Below are 18,209 nucleotides of genomic sequence, written 5' to 3'. Positions count from 1 at the left end.
TATAATAATAGTAAATCCTCAATTTTGGCATCTTTGAGTTTTGTAATTACCAAATACTTTTATATTTTTTTCAAAGAAAGGTAAACCATTTAATTGTGGCTTTTACCTAAATAGAGACATCCTTAAACATATACTAAAACTAGATATATCTTTTTACTGAATCTTATGATTTCATCATTCTTTGATGGAACCTTATTACTAATTTACAATAAAAGGTCATGTTTGAGTTTTCATGATCTAGTATTCTGATCTAGCATTTAAAGTCAGCATCCACCAGCTCTGAAGTCCATTAGAAAAATTGAGGAAAGCACTGAAGTAAGAATTGGAGAAGTTGATTTTTTTAGGTGGTATATATATCCAAAATATAATGTCCTGATGGATGGGAGCAGCAGTAGGAACTGTAAATCAGTTAGAAAAATGATGAGTTAAAGAAAATTTGAATAGAGAGAAGTGTACATAGACTATTGTTTCCACCAATGTCAAAGTTTACTCAACCTTAGACTCTGAAAAACACTTGTATTAGGATGAATTTTCGAAAAACATTTTTACATTTTCAAAAACCTCAGTTTGGAAAATAAAGGAGACAATAAACTAAAAAAAAAAAAAAAAAATCATATCTAAATGCCCTGAAATCTTGCTCTACCTTGACATATTATAAGATGAATTTCTGTCTGAGGTATCTCTATTTCATACTTCCTCCAATGAATTCTAAGGTAATTCATTAGAGTAAGCAGCAAAAGAATCTAGTTGTAACATTTTTTAACCTATAACAGAGTAATGTGGTGTTGACCATGTTGTAAACCCTAGTGTCTTTTCTAAAAAAGAAAATATAATATCAGAGGACATTTTTTACATTATAGTTAAAAGAAGTATTTATAAGATCATCATACAAGGTTTATTTGTTCCATATTACTAGGCACATCATACCTTTTTAGTAGCTACATGTACTTTGCAGAACATTAAAAAATCTTAATGAAGATCATTAATGAAGGCATCTTTATGAATAAGGTAAAATATAAAATGAAGAAAATGAGCCACCTTTTATGAACACTGACCTAATGTTCTAAATTATGCTCAAATCTTCAAAGAATAGGATGAATTCAGCATGTATAAGGTAGACCGTTAACCTAGCAATATGTAAAGTTAATAAAAATCTTGTCTTCCTCCAAATACCAATACCAAATACTTAATAGCTGAGATATTTATAGGAATGGAACACAAGAAGAATCACCACATAGTATCAAGCTTATTCTTACATGAAGTAAAAAAAAAATAATTAAATACCTATTATATGGCTAGATAACAGAAAGACAAAGGCACAAGCAGATTATATAGAGGCCTAAATTCATAAACAAAATAATTAAGTAGGAAAATGTCATTTTTCCATTGTTTTATTATGTAATCAAAGTCAGAGATTTTGAATTCTTTCCTGATGACATTTCTTAGATTTACCACAGTCCTGGCCCAGAAGTGCTCTTCTATCTTTCCTTACACTCTCCTTAGTTGTGTAACTAGTTTAGGCCCTCCCCATATTCAGAAACGTATGATTACTTTCAAATTTCTCACACCATGTTAGAAGTAATTCTTCTGCACCAGTTTCCTAGATTTTGTATATTTTTTCATTCTTCTACAAAAATTAAATAAAATATTACCTACTTTATTTATTTGTAAGAAGCTCCATTACTGAAAAAAATCATATCATTGTGTGTTCTTATGCTTTTGGGATGAAATGCATAAATTGGTAGATATTGTTAATGTATTTCCTACCTGAGACACAACCAGATGGTACTGTGCTAGTCTCAGGTTGATCATTATGTGAGAGACCTGGGCTCACAGCCAGACCAATATGCCATTGGTTGAAAGAAAACAATGTAATGCTGAACCGTACATAAAAATCACAAACGGCTCTTTTGTAATTTAAACAGACATCTGCTTTCATGTGTCATGTTTATCTGGTATACATACATTTTTTCTAATTTGATCTAGTTATTAAACTGAATGTGATTACAAATATGTGTAGTTGAGCTACAGACATATAAGATACATGTATATATACACATGTGATATAGATATCTGCTGATGGAGATATCACTATATATGTGTGTATTAATCACCCACATATACACATGCACATACACATGCATATACCTTAGAATACAAAAAATTTAAGCGTATCTCTGCTCTCCCTGTTTGTTTGTGTGTGTGTGTTTTCTAAGCCTTCCTTGATGTTTCCTGAGAAGGAGTTTATTTTATTTACCTAGGAAATCTCCACTTGACAAAGCCATCAACTAGACACAGTGCAGGGGTGACTACCCTGATTTCTTTTTTGTTTGTTTTTGTTTTTAATTTTTATTGGAGTATAGTTGACTGACAATGTTGTGTTACTTTCAGTTGTACAGCAAAGTGAATCAGTTATACATATACATATATCCACCCCCCCCTTTTTTTTAGATTCTTTTCCTATATAGGCCATTACAGAGTATTGAGTAGAGTTCCCTGTGCTATCCAGCAGGTTCTTATTAGTTACCTATTTTATATATAGTAATGTGTATATGTCAATCCCAATCTACCAATTTATCCCTCCCCACCTTACCCCTGGTAACCATAAGTTTGTTTTCTACATCCATGACTCTACTTCTGTTTTGTAAATGAGTTCATTTGTACACTTTTTTTTTTTTTTTTTTTAGATAGGAAATCATTACCTTGCTCTCTGATCAGGACTTTATTTGCTTTAGGAACAACTTTTCCAGAGACAGCTTCTCAATTGAAGTTTTAAATAAGTGTAATTGTTTATATTTTAGTAAGCAAAAAGAAAACCCTCCATTTTCTTCTTCCTCCCTCCCTCCTTACCTCTTTCCTTCTTTCTTTCTCTTTCCTTCCTTCTTTTCCTTTCTTTCTTCTTTCTTTCTTTCTTTTCTTTCTTTCTTTTTTTTTCTTTCTTTCTCCCTTTTTTCTTTTTCTTTTTGGTTTGAAAATACCCTCAATAGAATCTCTGATTCTTTTTACTTTATGTATAGTCATCCCGTTCATCACAATTGTTAGCAAATCTCAAGAGGTACAGGCTCCAGGTATTTTGTTTTATATCTTTCTAGTCTTCCATCCCTTCATCTTCTAGTCTCTCTTGAATTTTTGACCATCAATAATATGGCTATGAGAACAAGTTTAGTGTATTACATAACTGCTAGGCAGATTTTATAACTCATAAAGACATTTAACAAGAATGAAAGCATCACAAGAGAATTTTAACTTTATGTTGACTAGTTCATTATGTAGAATTCCCTTACTTTGCAAAATGTTACATAAATAATTTGGTTACTCTGGTAGAACTTAAATCTCTCAAGTACACATATATTTAATTACCTTCTTAAATTCACTTTCGTAACTAAACAATATCATAAAAAATGTTTTCTTGAAGCTTTACAGAGGGCACAAAAACCATTTGCATTAATAAAGACTTAATATTTACATGGTAATATAAGTACAACTTAACAAGATAATCTTTAGATAAGCAAAGTCCATACTAACCACTTTAAGTTTATAAGGACTGATTGCAAGAGCAATAAGCTAGGCTTGTTTATTAGGATCTCTGCTATTATTAGTTTCTGCTTGTGGTAAGTTAATAGATGACATATATATATATACACATATATATGTATATATATATATATATATATAAATGCTTATATCACATTATACATATTACATAATATATACTGTGTGCACCAGATAATATACATGTCTCTATATGTGTCTGTATAGATAGAGATATATGTATTCTCACCTACTCTGCTCTAAGTTTTTGGTTATGTGATAGAAAAAGGAGTGTCATATATTAAAGTATCTTTATACATGTAGATAACTTTTATCTAAGTAGGCTTTTTAAAAGAATCTTTTCAAAATGCACATTGTCTAAAGAACTTTCATGTATTGTAATTAAGGTTTAAGGCTATACAATAAACTGATGAGGTTCTTTCCAGAAAATGAAAAATTACATTACCTTCAATATATAAAATTGTGATAGTAAACCCTAAAATACAAACACAAAATGGAAACATATCCATATTTTTGTTAAATATCAATTGGTAGCTTTGTTACCTGCTACTTGAAAGAACTGACATGCAATTTCTAGAATAGTTGCCATGCATTATCCATGTATTATTTTGAAAGCAGAAGGAAACATTATTTTAGCATATACAAACTGATTAACAGGGAATTGGTAAATTATTTTTGCTTTCCCATTTCTGTTTAAAAGCAAAACAAATAAAGTAGTTCAGTAAATATTCCAAGTAGGCAAGTAAGTAGAAAAACCCAGCATTGTCATCTCACACAAAACCACTAAGATATGTTCATTTTTATTTATGGTAATTTCTGCAAAAATGAAAATAAAAAGTGCTATAAAGCACAATGGAAGAAGAATATAGAGAAAAAAACTGATTTGTGAATTTGTAGGAAATTGGAAGAACATGATGTTAATTTTTACAATGATAAATCTCTTCAATGTTTTCATATTACTTGGATAACTAATATACTAATATAACTAATATCCCAAAACAAAATATTATGTGGTTAGTAGCATTCTTATTATCAAATTTAATAGATGATCAAACTTGAAATTGAAAGGTCATAAACCTCTCAGAATCCTTTAGCTAGGAAGAGAAACAGCCATGATGAGAACACTGGTTAATTATTTTCCTTTATTCCAAATTCAGCATTCTTTTCACCTTTCTATAAGGTATTTCACCAGAATTTATGAATAATCTTCTTAAATATTTATTTTGTTTTTAAAATAACATAGTATACACATTTTATAAATGAAGGTCCTAACCACTCAAACATTTGCCAATCTCAAAATACTTTTTAGTGGGGAAGCCCCCTAAATATTGCATATGAATGTTTAATTTTTGCATGACCAATTCTCTGTATAATGCTATTTTATTTGAATAAAATATCCACGAGGGAAATTATTGGGTATAATTTTTACAGTATATCCTTAATTACTTAAAATATACCTTTTTATGATTAACAAATAAATAGACTGATTAAATATGAATGGCAAAATAATGACATTTTAACATAATCCCTGTTTATCATGAGTGAGGCTGTATACTGTATCAATCAATAATAACACATATAAACTAATATAAAATATATAACAGAGTTTTATTTGGCTTCATAGAAGTATAGGTACTATCTTTTTATAATGACCAAACCAAACAAAAGAAGACAAACAACAGCAAAAAGGAGTCTTAAACTTACTGTTGATCAAAAAGAGCAAGAAAAAATAAAACAAATAAAAACAAACAAAAAATAAAACAAAATTTTCCATAGTTCATAGAATTATAAGCCCTTTTACTGTGCAGAAATTTAGCATCCAGAGATGGAATTTATGATAGAATTGATTCTCATTCCCAGACTTCATTTAATGTTCTTTCTACAAAATCAGAAATGTGTTTCCTAATTCTTTAGAATAAAAATGATGGAATGAAAGTAGGACTAAATATAAATAGTAATAAAAGCATATGTTACATTTCTTCAAAAGGACTGTAAATCTCTCAAAGGTAAAAGAAAAACCTAACCTGACCAGAGCACTCAGAGTGAGGAGGGCCCACTGGAGTGAGGACCAGAACCAGACTTGTGTGATTCTATCCAGGCCAGCTCCCTTCCATGGATTATCAGCTCTTCTCATTCTAAACCACTCTCTCATCCCATTCCCCACTTTCCTCAGTTTCCTTACAGCTGAATTTTCCCTGCCCTTCTCATGACTGTGTTCTTTCTGTTCACCACATGTCTTAAACTAATGTTTGAGGTCACCACTGCTAGACTATACAGAACATCATGTATTTGGGTTTATCTGCAGTTGATATACATACTTTTTTTTTCTGTTACAATAACACATTTGCTAATCCTCCACTGAGCTGAATGCTTCCGGCATAGTTATTTCTGAGGAAACACTTAAAATTCAAAGTCAGTTTAATTTTGACTGTTGAAAAAAAAAAATTGCCTACATGCTGGTAAGTTTCAACATCAAATGATGGTAAAGCAAAATGACATATTATCCTCCAAAAGCTCTTTCAGCAATAGGACCCATGCTTTGAAATCATGCATATGATCAAGTCTTATTTCCGTGTTTTATCCAATGGGTTTGGAGTGGAGAAAAGGTGTGAAAGTCAAGACGGCATATTAAAAGATCAAATCATAGGGAAGAGGAGGCAACAATGCAAAGTCAAGATAATCTTATGAACAGGCCTGGAAAAACTCATCTAGATTCAGTTTCTTTGCCTTCATTTTCATTCTTCTTCCAAATGTCATTAAAATAGCAGCACCACAGCCCTTAGAATAACAGAAAACAAGACATTTTTAGATCTTAGAAATGTAAAATATATTCCTGGTAATTAAAATAAAATTCTGAGAGGTCTCCAGCGTTATCATGTTAGTTATTGACAGAACTTGCAGAGTTAGGCCCAGAATGCAAGTTCAAGGTCCTTTTCATTATGACACAGAGTTGTTCCATGCAATTTGAGCTTATTTTCACACACAAAAAAATCCTTTTGTAATAAATAATTTTCTCCATTTCATTCTATCTGTAAGACGTAGAGTATCTTCTGGAAAAAAAATTTACTTTTAGATATCTTTATTGTGAGATTTATATGCAGAAATATTAAACAGGAATTTAAATAGATCACTTTATTTTCATAATTAAGATCTGGTCCCAAAGTCCTTAAAATGTACATGATATTGGAAGTCAAAAACACTCATAAGAGTGTCTGGGGATAGAGTTAGCATAAAGAGAGGGACCAGAAGAGAATCGTAAGATACCCTTCTTTTAATTATTATTTTGTACCCTTAGGATCTAGAAGAATCTTTGGTAGAATGTTGAATTAATTAATGAAATAATTGCACTCCTTTAAAGAAGGAAGAAACTGAAAATGAAGATACGTAGAACAATATAAATGGTAAAAGAACAGCAAAAGAGCTCAGTGCCACAGAATCCAAAAGATGAAAGGCATTCAAGGAGTAAACCAGCAAAACAAAATGTTACTGAGATTAAGCATGGTGAATCTGAATAAATTATGTTAGATACATGGAACTCTGTAATCCTTAATAACATGGGTTTGAGTAAAATGAAGAGGATTAAAACAAGATTATAGAAATAAGTTACAATCCTGCTCTCCAGGTGCTAATAGTCTAATGGGTCTAGGGGAAAAAAGAGAAAAATGAATGATTTATTACAATAGATTGAGATAAAGTTACAACAGAGAAAACACTGGGTACAAGAGAAGCCCTTAGGTCATAAGAGGGTTTCTTGGAGAAGGTAATGCCTGAGTTGTGTCTTAAGGAACAGAGGAATAAACTACACAGAGTAGCACAATTATAGATGAGTAGTAGGGATGGTTATTAGTGTATTTCAGGTAGTAGAAGTACACATACAAAAAAAAAAATGGGGGTAGATTTAGAGAACTCAAGTCATTCTTTAAGTTCTAGTTTCCATTATCAATAATTGGGCCAAAAAGTGCCTGGCTTCCTTTCTTGCCTTTCACTTTTTCAGTCTAGTCCAATATATTTAACTGAAAATAAAAATGTATATTTCATTCCTAAAGGTTCTAAGTAACTTTGAGCAGGAGCTAATTCCTTTAATGGATCTAAAGAACGTTTCCATTATATAGAAAGGAAGTGACATTAAAAGAGGATCACTGTTTTCCCAATTTATAAAAATAAGTGAAAAGGAAGACATACTCTTTTCAGTTTCTTAATACATATATAAAATCAAGCAAAAATAATGATCATAATGGTAAAAAAGAAATGTGTCTTAAAGTAACAGTTACACACTTTAGGAATAGTTTCCCTGAAAATTATAGTGTTTTTACTCATCTATTAGAGTTTGTAGTAAATTGTTTTTCCATCAGTTTATAGTAAGTGGATAAAAAGAGAAAATTTGAGAGTGACTCATAGTTATAAGAAAGAGAGTTATCTTAGTAATAGTATCATTATTATAGAATTGTTGGGATACAACAGTGAAATGATCTTGCACTTATTTTGTGGTGAGAGAGTGAAGATTTATGTAAAGTCATAAGATATTAATGGAAGTAGAGAAATGTACAAATACATTTCTAATGGAAAATAACAGAAATGTAAGTGCTACTTGGGAATCTAATCAGCAAGTATCATTGAAGAAGGATACTTATAAAAATATGTAGCTAGCCCCCCAAAATGAAATATACAGCTAAATTTCTTGGGCATATATTTAAGTTTTCTTCATATATTGAATTTGATGCCAGACTTACTTATAACTGAGACTTTAAAGATGGTATACTTTAAATTCAATACGTATATCTAGTTTTTCTGTCCATCAACTATACATTGTTTAAGAAAGGTAAGTATTCAGCCTGCATTTACAAGAGAAAGCTCTGTGTGAAATTTTAAATGCTAAACCAGAAATGCATATCCTTAAGTATTGAAGCACAGAAATGAGAAATTATGCAACACAAGTCGGTCACAAATTACTGTATTATTTTCCACTCCAATCTGATATTTACAAAAATCTAATATTCGGGAATCAAACATTTATTTTAGAATACCTAATAGATATAGTACTTTACAAAGCAATATCACAAAAGGCAAACTCAATACTCAAAGAATCTTACATATGGCCAATGAAATAGAACACTCATCTCTAATACATATGGTTGTCGGTTGGTAATAGGTATGGGCTTCAACTATTGAAATATAAATGGAGCCCACAAGGTGAGGTTCCCAGGTGAGGCTGCCTTGAGCAGAGAGCAGGGCTGCCTCAGACATCTTGTGAAAACACACAGAGACTGACAGCACTCTACCAACAGAGTTTTGACTCCTGCTCACACTCAGGACAGAAGGACTGGTTTTCTCCTGGCTGAGAAGGCTCTCTGGGTTTACAGAAATATATTCAAGATATTAGAGAAAGGAGAGATTCAAGATGGCGGGCACAAGAGACCTCCCAGCTCCAAGTAACATCAAAAGGTGAAAATCTCCCAGAGATCTCCATCTCAAGGTCAAGACACGGCTCAACTCAATAACCAGTGAACTACTAAATGGACACCCTAAGCCAAACAACTAGCAAGACAGGAACACAAACCCACCCATTACCAGAGATGCAGTCTAAAATCATAATAAGGCCACAGACACCCAAAAACACACCACTAGAAGTGGACCTGCCCACCAGAAAGACAAGATCCAGGCTTATCCATCAGAACACAGGAACTAGTCCCCTCCACCAGGAAGCCTACACAACCCACTGAACCAAACTTAGCCACTAGGGGAAGACACCAAAAACAATGGGAACTACGAACCTGTAGCCTGTGAAAAGGAGATCCCAAACACAGTAAGTTAAGCAAAATGAGAAGACAGAGAAACACACAGCAGATGAAGGAACAAGGTAAGAACCCACCAGACCTAACAAATGAAGAGGAAATAAGCAGTATATCTGAAAAAGAATTCAGAATAATGATAATAAAGATGATCCCAAATCTTGGAAACAGAATGGAGAAAATACAAGAAACGTTTAACAAGGACCTAGAAGAACTAAAGAACAATCAAACAGTGATTAACAACAAAATAAATGAAATAAAAAATTCTCTAGTAAGGATCAATAGCAGAATAACTGAGGCCGAAGAACGGATAAGTGACCTTATGTAGGAAGATAAAATAGTGAAAATAACTACTGCAGAGCATAATAAAGAAGAAAAAATGAAAAGAATTAAGGACAGTCTCATAGAATTCTGGGACAACATTAAATGCACCAACATTTGAATTATAGGGGACCCAGAATAAGAAGAGAAAAAGAAAGGGACTGAGAAAATATTTGAAGAGATTATAGTTGAAAAATTCCCTAATATGGGAAAGGAAATAGTTAATTAAGTGCAGGAAGCACAGAGAGCCCTATACAGGATAAATCCAAGGAGAAACATGCCAAGACACATATTAATCAAACTATAAAAAATTAAATACAAAGAAAAAATATTAAAAGCAGCAAGGGAAAAACAACAAATAACGCACAAGGGAATGCCCATAAGGTTAACAGCTGATCTTTCAGCAGAAACTCTCAAAGTCAAAAGGGAGGGGCAGGACATATTTAAAGTGATGAAGGGGAAAATTCTACAACCAAGATTACTCTATCCAGCAAGGATCTCATTCAGATTTGATGGAGAAATTAAAACCTTTACAGGCAAGCAAAAACTAAGAGAATTCAGCACCACCAAACCAGCTTTACAACAAATGCTAAAGGAACTTCTCTAGGCAGGAAACACAGAGGAGGAAAGACCTACAAAAACAAACCCAAAACAATTAAGAAAATGGTAAGAAGAACATACATATTGATAATTACCTTAAATGTAAATGGATTAAATGTTCCCACCAAAAGACATACACTGGCTGAATGGACACAAAAGCAAGACCCGTATATATGCTGTCTACAAGAGACCCACTTCAGACCTAGGGACACATACAGACTGAGAGTGAGGGGATAGAAAAAGATATTCCATGCAAATGGAAATCAAAAGAAAGCTAGAGTAGCAATTCTCATATCAGACAGAATAGACATTAAAACAAAGACTATTACAAGAGACAAAGAAGGACACTACATAATGATCAAGGGATCAATCCAAGAAGAAGACATAACAATTGTAAATATTTATGCACTCAACAGAGGAGCACTTCAATACATAAGGCAATTACTAACAGCCATATAAGAGGAAATCAACAGTAACACAATCATAGTAGGGGACTTTAACACCCCACTTTCACCAAAGGACAGATCATCCAAAATGAAAATAAATAAGGAAACACAAACTTTAAATGATACATTAAACAACATGGTCTTAATTGATACTTATAGGACATTCCATCCAAAAACAGCAGATTACACTTTCTTCTCAAGTGCTCATGGAAAATTCTCCAGGATAGATCATATCTTGGGTTAAAAATCAAGCCTTGGTAAATTTTTTTTTTTTTTTTTAACATCTTTATTTGAGTATAACTGTTTTACAATAGTGGGTTGGTTTCTCCTTTACAACAAAGTGAATCAGTTATACATATACATATGTTCCCATAACTCTTCCCTCTTTTGTCACCCTCCCTCCCACCCTCCCTATCCCACCCCTCTAGGTGGTCACTAAGTACAGAGGTGAACTCCCTGTGCTATGCTGTAGCTTCCCACTAGCTATCTAATTTACATTTGGTAGTGTGTATATGTCCCTGCCACTCTCTCACATCGTCACAGCTTACCCTTCCCCCTCCCCATATCCTCAAGTCCATGCTCTAGTAGGTCTGTGTTTTATTCCCTCCTACCACTAATCTCTTCATGACATTTTTTTTTTTTTTTTTTAGATTCCATATATATGTGTTAGCATACGGTATTTGTTTTTGTCCTTCTGACTTACTTCACTCTGTATGACAGATTCCAGGTCTATCCACCTCATTACAAATAACTCAGTTTCATTTCTTTTTATGGCTGAGTAATATTCCATTGTATATATGTGCCACATCTTCCTTATCCATTCATCTGTTGATGGACACTTAGGTTGCTTCCATGTCCTGGCTATCGTAAATAGAGCTGCAATAAACATTTTGGTACATGACTCTTTTTGAATTATGGTTTTCTCAGGGTATATGCCCAGTAGTGGGATTGCTGGGTCATATGGTAGTTCTATTTGTAGTTTTTTAAGGAACCTCCATACTGTTCTCCATAGTGGCTGTATCACTTTACATTCCCACCAGCAGTGCAAGAGTGTTCCCTTTTCTCCACACCCTCTCCAACATTTATTGTTTCTAGAGTTTTTGATGATGGCCAATCTGGCCGGTGTGAGATGATATCTAATTGTAGTTTTGATTTGCATCTCTCTAATGATTAATGATGTTGAGCATTCTTTCATGTGTTTGTTGGCTATCTGTATATCTTCTTTGGAGAAATGTCTATTTAGTTCTTCTGCCCATTTTTGGATTGGGCTGTTTGTTTTTTTGTTATTGAGCTGCATGAGTTGCTTATAAATTTTGGATATTAATCCTTTGTCAGTTGCTTCATTTGCAAATATTTTCTCCCATTCTGAGGGTTGTCTTTTGGTCTTGTTTATGGTATCCTTTGCTGTGCAAAAGCTTTTAAGTTTCATTAGGTCCCATTTGTTTATTTGTGTTTTTATTTCCATTTCTCTAGGAGATGGGTCAAAAAGGATCTTGCTGTGATTTATGTCGTATAGTGTTCTGCCTATGTTTTCCTCTAAGAGTTTGATAGTGTCTGGCCTTACATTTAGGTCTTTAACCCATTTTGAGTTTATTTTTGTGTGTGGTGTTAGGGAGTGTCCTTATTTCATACTTTTACAGGTAGCTGTCCAGTTTTCCCAGCACCACTTATTGAAGAGGCTGTCTTTACTCCAATGTATATTCTTGCCTCCTTTATCAAAGATAAGGTGACCATATGTGTGTGGGTTTATCTCTGGGCTTTCTATCCTGTTCCATTGATCTATATTTCTGTTTTTGTGCCAGTACCATACTGTCTTGATTACTGTGGCCTTGTAGTATAGTCTGAAGTCAGGGAGCCTGATTCCTCCAGCTCCATTTTTCGTTCTCAAGATTGCTTTGGCTATTCGGGATCTTTTGTGTTTCCATACAAATTGTGAAATTCTTTTTTCTAGTTCTGTAAAAAATGCCAGTGGCAATTTGATAGGGATTGCATTGAATCTGTATATTGCTTTGGGTAATACAGTCATTTTCACTATGTTGATTCTTCCAATCCAGGAACATGGTATATTTCTCCACCTATTTGTATCATCTTTAATTTCTTTCATCAGTGTCTTATAGTTTTCTGCATACAAGTCTTTTGTCTCCTTAGGTAGGTTTATTCCTAGATATTTTATTCTTTTTGTTGCAATGGTAAATGGGAGCGTTTTCTTAATTTCATTCTCAGATTTTTCATCATTAGTGTATAAGAATGCCAGAGATTTCTGTGCATTAACTTTGTATCCTGCTACTTTACCAAATTCATTGATTAGTTCTAGTAGTTTTCTGGTAGCATCCTTAGTATTCTCTATATATAGTATCATGTCATCTGCAAACAGTGACAGCTTTACTTCTTCTTTTCCTATTTGGATTCCTTTTATTTCTTTATTTTCTCTAATTGCTGTGGCTAGAACTTCCAAAACTATGTTGAATAAGAGTGGTGAGAGTGGGCAACCTTGTCTTGTTCCTGATCTTAGTGGAAATGGTTTCAGTTTTTCACCATTGAGAACGATGCTGGCTGTGGGTTTGTCATATATTGCCTTTATTATATTGAGGAAAGTTCCCTCTATGCCTACTTTCTGCAGGGTTTTTATCATAAATGGGTGTTGAATTTTGTCAAAAGCTTTCTCTGCATCTATTGAGATGATCATATGTTTTTTCTCCTTCAGTTTGTTGATATGGTGTATCACGTTGATTGATTTGCGTATATTGAAGAATCCTTGCATTCCTGGAATAAACCCCACTTGATCATGGTGTATGATCCTTTTAATGTGCTGTTGGATTCTGTTTGCTAGTATTTTGTTGAGGATTTTTGCATCTATGTTCATCAGTGATATTGGCCTATAGTTTTCTTTCTTTGTGACGTCTTTGTCTGGTTTTGGTATCAGGGTGATGGTGGCCTCGTAGAATGAGTTTGGGAGTGTTCCTACCTCTGCTATCTTTTGGAAGAGTTTCAGAAGGATAGGTGTTAGCTCTTCTCTAAATGTTTGATAGAATTCGCCTGTGAAGCCATCTGGTAAGCCTTGGTAAATTTAAGAAAATTGAAATCATACCAAGTATCTTTTCCGACAGAAATGCTATGAGACTAGATATCAATTACAGGAAAAAAATCTGTAAAAAATACAAACACATGGAGGCTAAACAATACACTACTTAATAATGAAGTGATCACTGAAGAAATCAAAGAGGTAATCAAAAATACCTAGAAACAAGTGACAATGAAAACACGATGACCCAAAACCTATGGGATGCAGCAAAAAGAGTTCTAAGAAGGAGGTTTACAGCAATAAAATCCTACCTTAAGAAACAGGAAACATCTCAAGTAAACAACCTAACTTTACAACTAAAGCAATTGGAAAAAGAAAAACAAAAAAACCCCAAAGTTAGCAGGAGGAAGGAAATCATAAAGATGAGATCAGAAATAAATGAAAAAGAAATGAAGGAAACTATAGAAAAGATCAATAAAAGTAAAAGCTGGTTCATTGAGAAGATAAACAAAATTGATAAACCATTAGACAGACTCATCAAGAAAAAAAGGGAGAAGACTTAAATCAATAGAATTAGAAATGAAAAAGGAGAAGTAACAACTGACACTGCAGAAATACTAAGGATCATGAGAGATTACTACAAGCAACTATATACCAATTAAATGGACAACCTGGAAGAAATGGACAAATTCTTAGAAATGCACAACCTTCCAAGACTAAACAAGGAAAAAATAGAAAATATGAACAGACCAATCACAAGTACTGAAGTTGAAACTGTGAATAAAAATCTTCCAACAAATAAAAGCCCAGCACCAGATGGCTTCACAGGAGAATTCTATCAAACATTTAGAGAAAAGCTGACACCTATTCTTCTCAAACTCTTCCAAAATATAGCAGAGGGAGGAACACTCCCAAACTCATTCTACGAGGCCACCATCACCCTGATACCAAAACCAGACAAAGAGGTCACAAAGAAACATGAGGCCAATAGCACTGATGAATATAGATGCAAAAATCCTCAACAAAATACTGGCAAACAGAATCCAACAACACATAATACAATCATAGATCATGATGAACTGTGGTTTGTCCAAGGAATGCATATATTCTTCAGTATATGCAAATCAATCAATGTGATGCACCATATTAACAAACTGAAGGAGTAAAACCATATGATCATCTCAATAGATGCAGAGAAAGCTTTCAACAAAATTCAACACCCAGGATGACTGGGCGAAGATGGCAGCCTTCTCCAAGATGGGTGTTATGCCTGAAATTGCTCAAGCTGTGGAAGAGATGGATTGGCTTCTCCCAACTGATATCCAGGCTGAGTCCATCCCACTGATCATAGGAGGAGGTGATGTCCTTATGGCTGCAGAAACAGGAAGTGGAAAAACTGGTTCTTTCAGTATTCCAGTTATACAGATAGTTTATGAAACTCTTAAAGACCAACAAGAAGACAAAAAAAGGAAAGCGACAATTAAAACTGGTGCTTCGGTGCTGAACAAATGGCAAATGAACCCATATGATAGAGGATCTCCTTTTGCAATTGGGTCAGATGGTCTTTGTTGTCAGAGCATAGAAGTAAAGGAATGGCATGGATGTAGAGCTACTAAAGGATTAATGAAAGGGAAACTCTACTCTGAAGTATCCTGTCATGACCAACGATTGTGCAGAGTTGGGTGGTCTTCTATGCAGGCTTCCCTAGACCTACGTACTGACAAGTTTAGATTTGGCTTTGGTGGAACAGAAAAGAAATCTCACAATAAACAATTTGATAATTATGGAGAGGAATTCACTATGCATGATACCATTGGATGTTACCTAGATACGGATAAAAGGCATGTCAAATTCTCCAAAAATGGAAAAGACCTTGGTCTGGCATTTGAAATACCACCACATATGAAGAACCAAGGCCTCTTTCCTGTCTGTGTTTTGAAGAATGCTGAACTAAAATTCAACTTCAGGGAAGAATAATTTAAGTTTCCACCAAAAGATGGTTTTGTTGCCCTTTCCGAGGCATTGGATACTTTCATTGTCAAATCACAGCACACAGGTAATGCTCAGGTGACACAAACGAAGTTTCTCCCCAATGTTTCAAAAGCCCTCACTGTCAAACCTTCCCAAGAGTTGGCTGAACAAACTTTGAATAACGTCAGGCAGTTTAAGAAATATGTTGATAATCTTAAATTAAGGGAGCTTCTGATAATTGGAGGTGTTGCAGCATGGGATCACCTCTCTGTTTTGGATAATGGGGTAGATATAGTTGTTGGCACTCCAGGAGGACTGGATGATTTGGTGTCAACTGGAAAGCTGAACTTATCTCAAGTTAGATTCCTGGTCCTGGATGAAGCTGATGGGCTTCTTTCTGAAGGTTACTCAGATTTTATAAATAGGATTCACAATCAGAGTCCTCAGATTACCTCTGATGGAAAATGACTTCAGGTGATTGTTTGCTCAGCCACTTTGCACACTTTTGATGTGAAGAAACTGTCTGAGAAGATCATGCACTTTCCCCCCTGGGTTGATTTGAATTTAGAAGATTCTGTTTCAGATACTGTCCACCATGTTGTTGTCCCAGTGAATCCCAAAGCTGACAGACTCTGGGAAAGGCTTAGGAAAACTACATTAGGACTGATGAAGTACATGCAAAAGATAATACAAGACCTGTTGCTAACAGTCCAGAGATGTGGTATAAAGCTATTAAAATCCTGAAGGGGGAGTATGCTGCCTGAGAAATCAAGGAACACAAGATGGATCAAGCAATTATGTTCTGTAGAACCAAAATCGACTGTGATAACTTGGAGCAGTATTTTATGCAACTAGGAGGAGGACCTGATAAAAAGGGGCACCAGTTCTCATGCGTTTGCCTTCATGGTGACAGAAAGCCTCATGAGATGAAGCAAAACTTGGAAAGATTCAAGAAAGGAGATGAAAGATTTTTTTTTTTTTTTTTTTTTTTTTTTTTGCAGTACACAGGCCTCTCACTGTTGTGGCCTCTCCCGTTGTGAAGCACAGGCTCTGGACGTACAGGCTCAGCAGCCATGGCTCATGGGCCCAGCCGCTCCGCGGCATGTGGGATCTTCCCAGACTGGGACATGAACCCGTATCCCCTGCATCGGCAGGTGGACTCTCAACCACTGCACCACCAGGGAAGCCCTGAAAGATTCTTGATTTGCAAAGATGTAGCTGCCAGAGGAATTGATATCCATGGTGTTCCTTATGTTATAAATGTCACCTTGCCTGATGAAAAGCAAAACTATGTCCATCGAATCAGCAGAGTAGGAAGAGCTGAAAGGATGGGGCTGGACATTTCCCTGGTGGTAACAGAAAAAGAGAAGGTTTGGTATCACGTACGTAGCAGCAATGGAAAAGGATGTTAAAACACAAGACTCAAGGAAGATGGTGGCTGTACCATATAGTACAATGAGATGCAGTTGCTGTCTGAGATAGAAGAACATCTGAACTGTACCATTTCTCTGGTTGAGACAGATATAAAGGTACCAATGGATGAATTTGATGGGAAAGTTACTTATGGTCAAAAAAGAACTGCTGGTGGTGGAAACTATAAAGACCATGTGGATATTTTGGCACCTATGGTTCAAGAGATGGCTGCCCTTGAAAAGGAGGCACAGAAGTCTTTCCTGCATCTTGGCTACCTTCTTCACAAGTTGTCCAGAACCTTCTGGTTTTAACATATACTGAATAAGATTTGAATAATAAAAGTCTATAGTCTTAAAACTCTAAAATAGTTGTACTGCTTCCAAGCAGCAGTATTTATAGTAACTTAAGCTACTAATGCTAACTCTTGCATGTCAAGAAACATCAGTCTTAGGAATTCTTCATAGAATGGCAACTTAATGAAAATAACAAATTTGATGACTATTAAAAAAAAAACCCTCACAACCCATTTATGGTAAAAACCCTTTAGAAAGTAGGCACAGAGGGAAATTTCCTCAACATAATAAAGGCCATATATGACAAACCCACAGCCAACATCATTGTTAATGGTGAAAAACTGAAACCATTTCCACTAAGATCAGGAACAAGACAAGGTTGTCCACTCTCACCACTCTTATTCAACCTAATTTTGCAAGTTCTAGCCAGAGCAATCAGAGAAGAAAGAGAAATAAAAAGAATCCAGCTCACAAAAGGAGAAATAAAGCAGTCACTGTTTGCAGATGACATGATACTATACATACAGAATCCTAATGATGCTACCAGAAAACTACTAGAGCTAATCAATGAATTTGGTAAAGTTGCAGGATAGAAAATTAATGCACAGAAATCTCTTGCATTCCGATACACTGATGATGAAAAAATCTGAAAGTGAAATTAAGAAAGCACTCCCATTTACCATTGCAACAAAAACAATAAAATATCTAGGAGTAAAGCTACCTAAGGAGACAAAAGAACTGTTGAAAGACATTGATGAAAGAAATTAAAGATGATACAAACAGATGGAGAGATATATCATGT

The 18,209-nt window shown here is 34.4% G+C and overlaps 1 pseudogene; it reads left to right on the top strand.

Moving 5' to 3' along the window:
* The first annotated feature begins 14,958 nt into the window (after positions 1-14,958).
* LOC131743548 (ATP-dependent RNA helicase DDX1-like) lies at positions 14,959-17,425 on the top strand (annotated as a pseudogene).
* Positions 17,426-18,209: the final 784 nt, after the last annotated feature.

Source organism: Kogia breviceps, chromosome 16 (genome assembly GCF_026419965.1).
Source record: "Kogia breviceps isolate mKogBre1 chromosome 16, mKogBre1 haplotype 1, whole genome shotgun sequence".
NCBI lineage: Eukaryota > Metazoa > Chordata > Mammalia > Artiodactyla > Physeteridae > Kogia > Kogia breviceps.
The sequence above is the reverse complement of the archived record's forward strand: the minus strand, read 5'-3'. Positions and strand labels throughout refer to the sequence as shown.